This window comes from Manis javanica, chromosome 7 (genome assembly GCF_040802235.1).
Source record: "Manis javanica isolate MJ-LG chromosome 7, MJ_LKY, whole genome shotgun sequence".
NCBI classification, from domain to species: domain Eukaryota; kingdom Metazoa; phylum Chordata; class Mammalia; order Pholidota; family Manidae; genus Manis; species Manis javanica.
The window spans coordinates 25,218,208-25,230,474 of NC_133162.1; the positions used below are offsets into that span (position 1 = coordinate 25,218,208).

General features: G+C 41.7%; 1 protein-coding gene and 1 long non-coding RNA gene across 9 annotated transcripts in view; one reads left to right on the forward strand and one right to left on the reverse strand.

The window, feature by feature from the left end:
• The window catches only part of WBP1L (WW domain binding protein 1 like), a 51,012-nt gene that overhangs the window by 17,238 nt on the left and 21,507 nt on the right, over window positions 1-12,267 (reverse strand). The gene's annotated exons all lie outside the window — the stretch shown is intronic.
• Window positions 6,013-9,363, forward strand: LOC140850363 (uncharacterized). Its single transcript, XR_012133057.1, has 2 exons — window positions 6,013-8,410; window positions 8,802-9,363. It is a non-coding gene; the product is annotated as an uncharacterized lncRNA (long non-coding RNA).

Consider the following 12,267-nt stretch of genomic DNA (forward strand, 5'->3'; position numbering starts at 1 on the left):
AAAGACTAGAAAAAGGAAATGGAGAGAATACAATTGGAAGCTCAAATACAAAAAATTTTCAGCATCCTTTATGATTATTATTGGCTTTTCTTCCAAGCCTTTTCAAGCACTTTACACATATTATGTTGTTCAGGCCAAGTCTTGAGGAGTGTGCAGGAAAAAATCCCTTCCACCCCCTTTCTCTAGAGGTGAACCAGAGAATGAATTGTGCTCTCCCTATGGGCAGGAGGTTCTGTCTCCTTATCCTCAGCCCCCACCCCCAGTATGAGCACAGTGCTTGGTTTGCTTCATGAAACAGTGGCTATGCAACCTCCCTGAAGGTAGGTGAGCTGAGGAGAATAAAAATGCTAGAAATGGAAAACTTGTCATAAAGAAACTTTCTGTGATTACATGCGCTCTCATGCAGAGGAGTTTCACCTCAGGAATGACTGGCCATGACCACTAGGATCCTCATTCATTATAGGTATGTGCCTTCAGCCCTGATCCCAAGGTGACCAGCTCCAAGACACAGGGCACGTAAGGTCCCCAGACAAAAAGCACAGGCACAAAGCGAGCAAAACCAACCCTGAGTTGAAAGAACAATTTTTACAATGGAAAATGATGAACAGTATGCGTTTTGCACATATGCAAAAAATTATCTCATCTCTTTGGTGGCAGCGTGAACTGTGGGGCTAATAACATTTGCCTTAACAATTTCCATGTCTTATGGTTGCTATTCTTAGTTGAACCGCTATAAAGGTCAATTTAATCAGCATAAGAACTTCCTAAGTGCCAGCATAAAAAAAGACAATGGGCAGTAATGTTCCTGGGGGGATGGTTTTAATTTGCCAATTTATGAGGCTGGGTTTTACTAGCAACTGGCAATAGTATCTTCATGTCCTTAGGAAAGTAGTGACGTTTTAAAGTTTAAACATAAAAAATAAGAAAACTGAAATACTTCACAGGATGCTAACTATCTTGGCTGCTGGATATAAAAGAATTTGGAGCACCATCTCTGGCTTTCTCTACAGGGAAAAGGAACAATTTCCCTATGAGGAAATGGAAACATCCAATTCCACAAATCAAACAGCAAGTATGTAGTGATAACCCCTCCCAATGGACCAGGCACTATGCTAGATGCTACAGCTATAGCAATGAGCAAAGAATTCTGGGGGAAGAAATCTTGCTTCTGGCAGTATAACTAGGTAGATAACTTCAGAAGTTTTTCTATGTCTGGCTATACAACAATAGTCTTTTAATCACATAGCTGAGCTTACAAGAAAACAAGATCCCCTGGGGCCAAAAATGTTGGGGGACCTAAAAACCAGAGTGGTAAATGAGATAAGACCTTTCCAGTTGTGCTGAAGACTGTTGTTTACTGTTCTTGGGCCCACCTAAATCATGTAATTGGAACTGAGCCCCAACATAAAGTAATGACCTTCAAAGAGAGCAGACTACAAAAAATTAGCTTGTTGACACACAATGACAATGAGAAAGCTATGAATTGAGAGGAAAAAAAATATCTCCTGTAATAACCTGCAATCATAGGCCTTTCTGTAAGCTTATTTGATATTTTAATTATACCCCTATGTGGTCTGAGAAACCCCAAGCCAAAGTTTAACACAAAAAGTGGTACCAGGTCAGCAATAACCCTGACATGTGGCTGAAGAAATGTAAAACTTTGAGGAGACCTGCAATCAGGGCATGGAGGATTCCCACAAGTAAAGCTCTGCTGACAGTTAGCTCACAATAAAAATAAAAAATTTATGCAGAAATAATCCACCACAAACAAGGCTTGGGAAATTCAACAAATAGCACAATAAGACTCCTCCCAAAAAACTTAAGGTAACAGAATGATCAGATAAACTATATGTTTCAAATGGCAAAGTCAAAAAGAAAGAACAAACAACAAAAAAAGGAAAAAACATACTGAAAAAGACAGTGAGGTTTGAGGAAAAAAAGAAAACTTGCATAAAAAAACTTATTAAACTAAAAACAGATAGGTTACATAGAGATTAGATTAAATTAAAGAGAGAATTAGTGAACTGGATGGAGCACAGATCTGAGAAGATTGTGCAGCAAAGGGTTATACATGGAAATGAAATTAGCAAAGAAGAAGCTTGAGAAGGAAGTGAACAGAGGAGAGGCAATATTTAAAGAGATAACTGAAAATGTCCAGAACTGACTGAAATTTTCAGACAACAATAAATGCATACCTGGGCACACTGTTTGAAACTACAGAACAAAGACAAAAAGATCTTGAATACATTCTAATGAGAAAGACTGAAAACTGACAAATGAAATTAGAATTTAAAATAGTAGTAAGTTCCATGAGGATAATAAAGCAGGATAACAGGACAAAAGGCTTTATTTAGATGGGGCAGTCCAGAAAAGCCTCGTTGAGAAAGTGACATCTGAGTTGAGCCCTGAATGATGAGAAAGAGCCAGCTCAGGCAGACCTGCAGAAAGTGTTTCAGGCAGAGGGTACATCAAGTGCCTGCAGAGACACCAAAGCAGGAATGAGCTTGCTGTGCTAAAGGCAAAGAAAGAAGGCTAGTGTGGCTCAGTACAGCGAACCTCAGGGACAGTAGTCGGAAAGGAATAGCTGAAAATTCAGATAGAGGATAGGCCTTGTACCCCTTGTACAATAGTTCAAATAGTACCAGACCTCGTAAATTCACTGTTCACTATAAGGGCTAGTTTCTCCCTAACTGGTAGGGATTTGAGTGAGTAATACAACCTATTTTTGCAACTCTCCTATTTACTCTTCAACTCAGGCCTTTCTCCCCTTGCCCCTTTTTATTGTCCACCTCAGGTTGTCGCTGCTACAGCAGAATAAATAACAAAATCAACTTTTCTTCCATTCTTGAATCAGGAATGGCTTTCCAGAAATCAGACCAAATTCTAGCACTGCACATTTACTGGAGTGAAGTTCTATCTCATTTTGGTAACGCTCTGTATCCACAGGATAACAGACTCTAGGTAAACAAGACAGATACGAGATGATTAAATGAGAAAACACAGCAAGCAACATTAAGAATCAGTTGTGTTCTATCCTAGACAGAACACAAATATTCTAGACAGAACACAAATCTACAAATTCTGAAAATATAGTACTTTCAGGTCTGGATTCTGAGAAAAAGATTTGCAGCTGGTCATAAAAAATACTCTTAAAAATTCTGTGGACTTACCTGTATTTTTACAATAGGAAAATTAAGATTACTTTTCCCCTAATACTACTGGCTTTAAGGCTGTCTGAAGGGCTGAGGGAGAATTGTTCAAGGGCCTCCATTTTGCACTGGGTGGAAGGAGGTTACAGTGAATCAGGGATGAAGGAAAGAAAGCTCTGGAAGAGGAATGATTCAGCAGGAGTCCTGGCCTATTATTTCCTCTGTGTTAGTCTATCTTCCAATGGGGACTGTCACATACTACTTTTGTATCCTTCACAACATACACTATACATGACAAATATCCCTTTAAGCTTTACTACCTAAGAGAACTCAGTTTCACCCTTTCTTATAAAGGATAAGCCATTGTCAAGAAGTTAACCAAGACTGTCTTGTACGCTCTGGGACTAAGAATGAATTTTTATGCTATTTGGTTGAGTTCAGTAATTTTCCAAAAGGAAAAATAACCTGGGCAGGCTCCTCAAACCAAGCCAATAAATCTAATCCAGTAAGATTCAGCCTGACCCATCAGATTTGATAGCGCTTTACCCCTTAAGGGTTCTCAACTCCAGTTCCCTGGGATTAAAAGCACCCAGTCTCATATCCTACGTAAAGTACCTTAAAGGTAAAGCCAAAGACTGGAGCCAGTGACACACATGAGAAAAATTCAGAATGAACTGGGACAGCTACTGCTTCCAGATCTGGTTGCAGTGTGGACGGCTGAAGAGTCCCATGGAGCCTATTTACTTCAACCTGGGAGAGTCTCCTAGAACAGGTCTGTCTGGGATTCCGCAAGACTGTACTCTCCACGAATCTGAAGAAGGGTAACACAGTGACTCAGAAAAGGCCTCACAAATCGGGATGACTCACAAGTAAGTGAATGTGCCCCAAAGTAGCAATAAACACACATCAATAACATGCAACAAAATAGAGATGTGCATCCCAAAGTGTGGTCCTTGGGCCCCAAATCACCTGGGGTTATTTATTAAGAATGTAGACTAAGAACCTCTGGTGGCAGAGACTGAAGATTTATATTTTAAAACATACTCCCCTGATTATGTTCACATATATTCAAGTTTGAGAACTGTACCTGATTTATAATAAATGTACAATATACACAGTTCTTGCCCTGTAAAAGTGGAATAGTCTTGATTATTATTCTAGAATCCCAAACACATCCCAACACAGTTACCTCCACCAAGAGTAGCCACTTAGAGTCAAGGCACATAAAATTATTTTTACTCTCTCTGCTTTACTACATTAAAAATATATATAATAGATCATAAACATGATTTTTTATGAAACAATATTAAGTTCACTCCAATCCACACCAGTACTTCTACTGCTAAAGCTGCCCTGTAACTGGATCCTCATTAAACAGCCCCCAAACAGAGCAGCCAGCAAAGAAATTAAAATCCATTTCCTGTGCTGCTATTAAGAACCTTAATAACAAGCGCAGAGAAAGTCACTTGACCCTCATAGGAAAATCCCAGAGCAAAGATCCGAAGTTGCAACACAGCCCAAGGATTTATTAAAGACTACTTGTCCCTGTCCTAGATCATGCAGGCCTGTATCAGCTCAGGACAGTGGGTTAATGTGCCACTCTTGTACCTCTGGACACTTAGAAGGAAAATAGTCCTGCTTCGAGGTACCTCCAATACCCCCGCATCACTGGCCTCTTCTACCACAGAATAAACGCACGAGAAGTATGGCATCTTTAGCAAGGGTTGGGGCAGACAACTGAAGGGCACAAAAGCAGGTAGCATTCCACAGAGCAGGAGGGCAATTCAGTCGACTATGGTGTGCCCACAGCTGGTCCCACATGAGCAGGTCCTTCTCTTCCCATGTTGAATCATTGCCTCTCCTGCTTCAAAGTAGGGCTTGCAAACTGGCGGCCCGGGACCACCAATGAGTTCTTTTTCCATGTGGCACCGTTTTTTTTTCCAACTTTTCAAGAAAAGGAATTAACTGTTAATGTTTTAAAATGAGAAGGATTCATACAGAAATTTGTATTTTCAACTTCTCTTGAAAACTCAGGGCCCACTTCCCATAGGGGCTGTATTATTAGGCTAGTCCCAGGTGTACACGGGCTCTGATTCCACCATACTGCCCCCAACTATCCTTACTATCTAATAACCCCATATTCTTGACTCAAGTATGGCATTTTGCCTGGCCCCTGGGGGCATCTGATTAGCTCCTTCTGCTCTCAAGTTCAGTCCCTCATCTTGAGTTAAGACACAGTCCAGAGGTCCAAAATATAAACAGCAGACATCTGAATTCTCTACACTGAGGTTCAAGCCAACCTTACACGTAACATGTGAAATAGATATACCTGAATAAAGAGGGTCCCTCTCACTGCAAGAGGGGTCTATCTGGAGAATCAGGAAAACTTCCTGCCACAACACTCAAGGGATGCAAGAGAACCAAGTTCCTCTCAGTGATTGTGTTTATCAAGCAGGTGGCTAGGCATTTCTACCTTTGTTGTACATTCCTCTTTTAATAGAAAACCAGGAGTCTGAGATTCAGAGCGACCACACAGTTTTCTGGATTAAAAGCCCATTTTAATGGAAATAATATAATACTTGGGGGCTCTCCTAAACTTTCATGCTAGATGCTGACCGGCACAACAATGAGAGAGAGACTTTGCCATTGAAGAACTCTATAGCACCTAAACTGTTAGGTTAAAAAAAAGTCTATGCTTCAGTTCTTTTTGTTGAAAACTTTTCTGAAATATTCTGGTTCATCTTGTGCCTTAACTAAGTACAATCTAATCAACAGAATTCATTCCTTTTCTTCATAAATGTGGCAAAGCTTCAGGGTCATGATTTCCTGCAATGACGGTTATATACACAATACACACAGATATAAATAATGTTAGTACACACTTAATATAGGAATCTTAAGCTTTTTAAGCTTTATTAACGGGCAGCCTCAGATTTGAGCCTGCCAGCCAGCACCCTGTAAGAAGTCAGAAGGGCTACACCCTCATGTTATAAATATGGAAGTGATACAGCCTGAGGCTACAAATGACAGAATCAGGATTGTCAAAACCCGATTCTTCTGATTTTTGATTCAGTATTCTTTCTGTGACTACATTCTAGATTGTCAAAGTCTTTGCTATATCTAGACAATGGCTCTTGATCAAATAAAATACTTATTTGCCCAGAAAGCAGTAGAGTTTTCAAAGGGATCAGAAATACATGAGGTACAAGTTAACTTTTGCTGACCTACTTTAAAAGAGATTCATCATGTTTTCATTTGATTGTGAAAAGCATACATTTTTCTCATATGCCCAGAGACAATTCTCACTTTAAGCAAAATTCTAAATTTAACTCCATTTTTTCTCTGTAGTTTCATGCCACTGCAACAGGCTTTTGTTGAGAGCAAAATAATAGGACTCGTCTCGTGTGCCTGTCTGTCTGGAGACCAGCACCAGAAATTTATCGCCAATAAAAGTTTAACACCATTCAAGGCAACTATTTACTTCTACTTGGACAAAGGGTCACGTTAAAAATGGTCTCCCTGCAAACAGATACAAGATAACAAAAAAATCTTCAGAATCCAGAGGTTATGTTTCCAAAAGACTATGAATAAAGAACTTTCTGAACTCTTCTAAATCATGACGATTTAGAAAAGAGGGAATTTAGTATATCATCAGAGATAGGTTACAATAATCCCAAGCTACAGCAATAGGCACCTGGCTTGAAATAAGGCCTGTTACTAAAATAACTGTAGCCTAATTGTTCTTTAAGCTGTGTAAACCAATTTAGGCACTACCGAGATCCTATCCTTCTGGGAGTGGTTATCCAGATTATTCAAAGTGAGAGATAAAATGTCAGTTCCAGAAAGGCTTGATCTTACCTGCTGGCCATAAAATTGAATGCTACCTGCTCTTGACAAGACGCAGTACCTGCCCACTGGGGCGACCAAATGGTCGAGACTCTAAATCTCTGGGAAGATAGTTAATACATATTGCTTACAATTCAGCAGAAAAAAGTACACCCATGTTCCCTTTATTAAAACATCTCAGTCCACTTTCCCTGAGGCCCATGACTTATGTGACTGCTTCCTAAGCAGAGTGAACTACACCGTGCATGGGTGGTTTCTAGCCCAGTTTCCCCACCTTGGCCCTGCTACCCCAGGAAGCCTGATAACCTTCGCTGTGGGGACTACTGTGCGCTGCACGAGCTTTAGTGGCCCCCTGGCCTCTAGTCACTAAATGCCAGTAGCAACACCCTATATTCCCCTAGTTGTGACAAACAACAGTGCCCAATATTGCCAACTGTCCCATGTCTGGGGGGAAGGGGGAAGGCAGCAAAATTGCCCCTAGTTTAGAACCACTATTCCTGCCAAATTGTACCGCACAATTATGCCACAATCCAGTCTTGTTGCCTAACTGCCTTATGGGTTCCCCAACCACTCTATAAATTCCCCAAAAGCAAGACTATTAATCTTACAAGTATACCTATCCTAGCAAATAATCAGACATGTACAACTCTTCTGAAAGTGTGATCCTGCTGGCTAAATAAGCCCAGGGGCCTGTCCTGTGCCTCTTAGCTACAATGGCACAAGAACTGGCAGGAAGGGGTCCTCCGCGAGTAAGGCCAAGGCTGTAGTGATGTGTTTTCACACGACAGCTGAGATACCTTCCCAAGGCTCTCTGGCCATGACAGGCAGATTTACAGTAAACCAGCACAATCTGAGCTTGGCTCATAGTTCCGGAACCTCGCCCGCAGATGAGGGAGGGACTGCACATTCTCTTTTTGTTGGCAACCTGTCCCAGCCTTTCCTGGGTCTCCCACCACACTCCAGAGCCACACCCAGAGGGTGGGTACTCACACCACTGCCTGATGCATAACCAGGGATTTCCAAACCCTTAATGAAAACCACATGATCAGTTGAGCAGTATTTGAAACCAAGAATCAGACCATGTGTCATAGTTCAGTGGAGGCTCCTGAGAGTATGTGTATTAAGCAAGAGAACCAAATAATAAATATTCTAGCCTCCTTGATACTATGCCCAAGAGAACCGATGTCTTATGCGCAATATAATCCCAGCAAACCCTAAGGCACTTTCAGGAAAAGAAGTCACTGTGTCACACTCCAGCTGTTCTCAAAGCATGTGTCTCTCCTGAAAGGCACACAGCTTTCTGCCACTGCCCCTCCTCTCTCTTTAAAAGAACAAGATGGGTCAAGCAAGTCAACTCCCACAGTTGAATCCCCATATCCAGCAAGGAGCAACAGATGCCTCTTATAAGGTCCAGGGTAAGTCAAGCTGGCTACAGAGGGACACAGAAATGGCCAAAGCAGGTCCACATGAAGGGCTGTTTCAGCTCACTGCTGCTACAAATTAGCAACAAACAGAGCCAAGGAGTGCTAGGCAGGGAGAGTTAAGAAACTAGTATCTGGCTGCTAGGGACTTAGGCCAGAAGGAATTTTATAGCACAGTTTCTAAAGCAGCCCCAAATTACTCTGTTTTCCTAGACTAGAATTTACCTCTTCAAGGAAAAGGGGTGGGAGGGGGTGGATCAAACTCATGGGATATCACTGGAGGAAGTGAATGTTTTCTTTGGCTCCATCCTAGATAAAAGTTTCAAAATCAGCAGATAGTCTTCTTTTCCACTAAGTTACTGGTTTCTCTTTGCTTTGATAACAGGAATGCGATGAAAAAAGCAGCTTCTTGCAACAGAGATGGTTGGAACTTGAAAATTCGCCGGAAAGGGCTTGCATAAGAACCACCCCTTCCCACCTTTAAGCAGGGAACTGAGGTGCTCTGTGATGCTGTCACTTACAGGATTTTTATAAGTCAGTTCCGATAAGGATTTTGGCTTCAACCTCTGGTAGTATAAACAAGTGTCACTTTGGTTTTTGCTGCATTATATACAGCCAGTTCCCTTCTAAGCAGAGTCTTGCTTAATTTGTCCTGAACCTGGTAGAGAGAGACTAAGCACACACAGGAGGGTAATGGTGACTGGGGCACACTCAATCCTTTGCAGAACACTGGGCATGTAGGAAGCAGGTCTGGCAGCAGACTTTGGTACAGGTACCATACTAGAGCAACATGCAGAAGCAGGACAACAATGAGAAGATGTGGCCTCCAGGGACACCAGGGACACCGTGGCCATACATTAGCTACGTGATCTTAAGTAGCTAAATTCTTGATTATCAGTTTCCTCCAAAAAGGAAATAAAATACAGGAGATAAGTCTCCTGCCGTGTGGGTGGCTTTCATGATGAAATAATAAATGTATTATATAAATATTGGCTAATATTCAGCAGTTTAGGCATTTAAATTAGAAGTTTGCAAGTTCCCTCTTACTGGCTCCACCTTGCAGCTCTGGGCTTATTTACACCATAGCATTGTCAGTGCGCCCCCGTAAGACCCTAAGATCTCATACATCCAGGGGGTAACCAGGGCTTTACACTCTGGTGCCCATCACATTCAGCATCAAGCCAATCAAGGACCTGTGGGTACCAGCTCCCCCTTTTAAGAATGCCAGCAGCCCCTGGGGCCAGGAGTTGGTCCCCTGTGCCTCTATCAAAGACACACTTCCTGGGCAAGAGCACAATGCCTAAGGGGTTCCAGACTCACCCCGGTTTTGATGGCAACTACCCATTTCTAGTATCACAGATTACCTCACTTCACTGGTGAGGACAAGTTGGGGGACAGTGACCCCTCCCACAGAGCAAGGCAACAACTGAGACAGCTGGACTGTGGGAAGGGCCACAGACAGGAAATCATCTCTTCACGCTTCTCAACTTCTGTAGCACTCTGTGCCTCTCTAATGTCACTTGCCACCACCTGAAGAGAATGTTCCCGTCATTTGCGTACCTGCTACTTCCCCTACCTGACTGTAAACCCCTTCACAAGAGGGACGGAGTTTAAAACTCTTTGTATCTACAACATACTCTGACCTGAACAGATGCACAATACTTTTCAGATATAGAATGTTGGTCCTAAGAATCCTCCGGCATTACAAAATCAATGCCTTCTGAATCAAACATGAAATAGGATTCATTCAAACCAGAACACAAGGAATATTCTGTTGTAATCTTGTTCTCTGAAACTCAGTAATCCATCTGTTAGGTATACCTGATGAATTTTCTTAACCTGAAAGCTCATTTTCTGATTATACCAGTGAATAAGAGAAGAGGATAGTATACTCAATTGCGTGTTGTATCTAAAATTTGGTACAAGGTGCCATGCCCAGGAAGTTCAGCACATGACTGTCTTCTGAACTTGAGTCCTCTAAGGACAAAAAGACTGTTCTTTTTTTCCACATTCACATAACTTTTATTACAGTGTATTATTATAATTGCCTTATCTTATTAGTTATTTCTTACTGCGCCCTCATTTTTTAAAATTAAAGTATCAGTGATATACAATCTTATGATGGTTTCAAATACACAACACAGTGGTTCAACATCCACCCACATTCTCAAGTCCTTACCCCTCCACTGCAGTCACTGTCTATCAATGTAGTAAGATGTTACAGAGAAAAGGAATATTCTTTAATCAACACTGTAGCTTCCAGTGAGCTGCTGTCCCTTGCATGGAAGAACTAATACAGCCCACAGCCTATCTGCTCTTCACAGACACTAAATTCATGCCACACTCATTATAAGACTGAAGGCCCTAACACTTTCCTCATTCTCTGTGTCATAAAGGACACCAATATCTGGTGAGCCAAGGTCCTTGTCTTGCCTCAGATATACTTATTAATACCAAGACTCAGAGATAACTGTTTCCCTTCTCATCTGCAAGAGAAGACAATACTCCCAACCTGATCTCTCTGGAATGCTCTTTCCCCAGCTCATGTATCTGGTAAACTACTCATTCTTCAAGACTCACATCAGATACCACTTTCTCAGGAAAGCCTTCCAGACACACCTGCACACCCCCCTCACCTCCCCAATGCACTGCCTGACTTAGATGCTTTCTCACCCTCTGTTATCCTAGACACTGGGCATTCCTCTGTTATAGTCACAGCAAACTGTCCTGTAATGATTTCCCTTCTACTAAAGGCAGGGGTGGGGCAGGTCACCTCTCAAAGTGTGGCCAGAAACTACCTGTGCCAGAACCACTGGGAGAACTTAACAGAAATGCATATTCCTGGGCCCTAGACCCAGACCTGCAGAATCTACAGTTTAATAAGCCCTACTCACTGGTGATTTTTACACATTTTGAGAATTACTGCATTAGTGTGTGAGTTTCTTGGAAATAAGGATTGTGCTTTATTTATCTTTGCATCCTTTGTGCCTTGCATGGAAGAACATTCATTATGTGTTCAAAATCTCCGTGCAGTGGCATTCAGGAGATGCTGCACACATGAGTCTTCCAGAGTAAAATGTAAACAGGCACACAGAGACAGGCAATGTCTTATCTGGTACCTGGGCCACTTAGAAGCAACCTTAAGAAAATACTTCCCAACTAGAACAATGCATTAATCCTACTCCACTCTCACAGATACTGGTTAAAGCAGTCTAGGTAGTGAAGAAAAATTCCAGGCTTTAGAATCAAAAGACCTGGGTAAAAAAAAAAAACCTCAATTACCATTTCTCTAGCTAGATGGGACACTGTGAGCAAGTGGTTTAACTTCTATAAGCCTCAGCATGCACTTCTGTAGAAACAGGTTGTTATGTTGATGAAGGGGGGTGAACATACGAAGTACATACATGCTGTGTATGATAAAGACTAATAGCATAGACAGCTTTGCGTCATTTTTTAAAAACTGAATTATCATCAAGTAATCTTTAGAAGGCTGGCTTTTTTCCATAGCTCCAATAAAGAACATAGTTACACTGTCACACACACAGAAATGCTAGGAATATATACAAAATTATGTAACCAAAAATATTCAAGGTTTTTATAGGCAAAGTTTGAATCACAGAAGGCTAGGGCAGAGAGGGCCTGCAAGCAGTCCTCTAGGCCTGCCTTCTGTCACGAACCCTTTCAGAAACAAGAGCTAAAGATTCACCTGCTGTTGACCCTCTGACATGCTCCCCAAGACAACCAACCAGCCTTTCACTCTACTCACAACTGCATCTTCTCACTTAGCTGAGTGGAGATTAGTGTACATTAGCCCTGCCCCCACTGCCCCCTCAAAAGATAAGATTAACAGA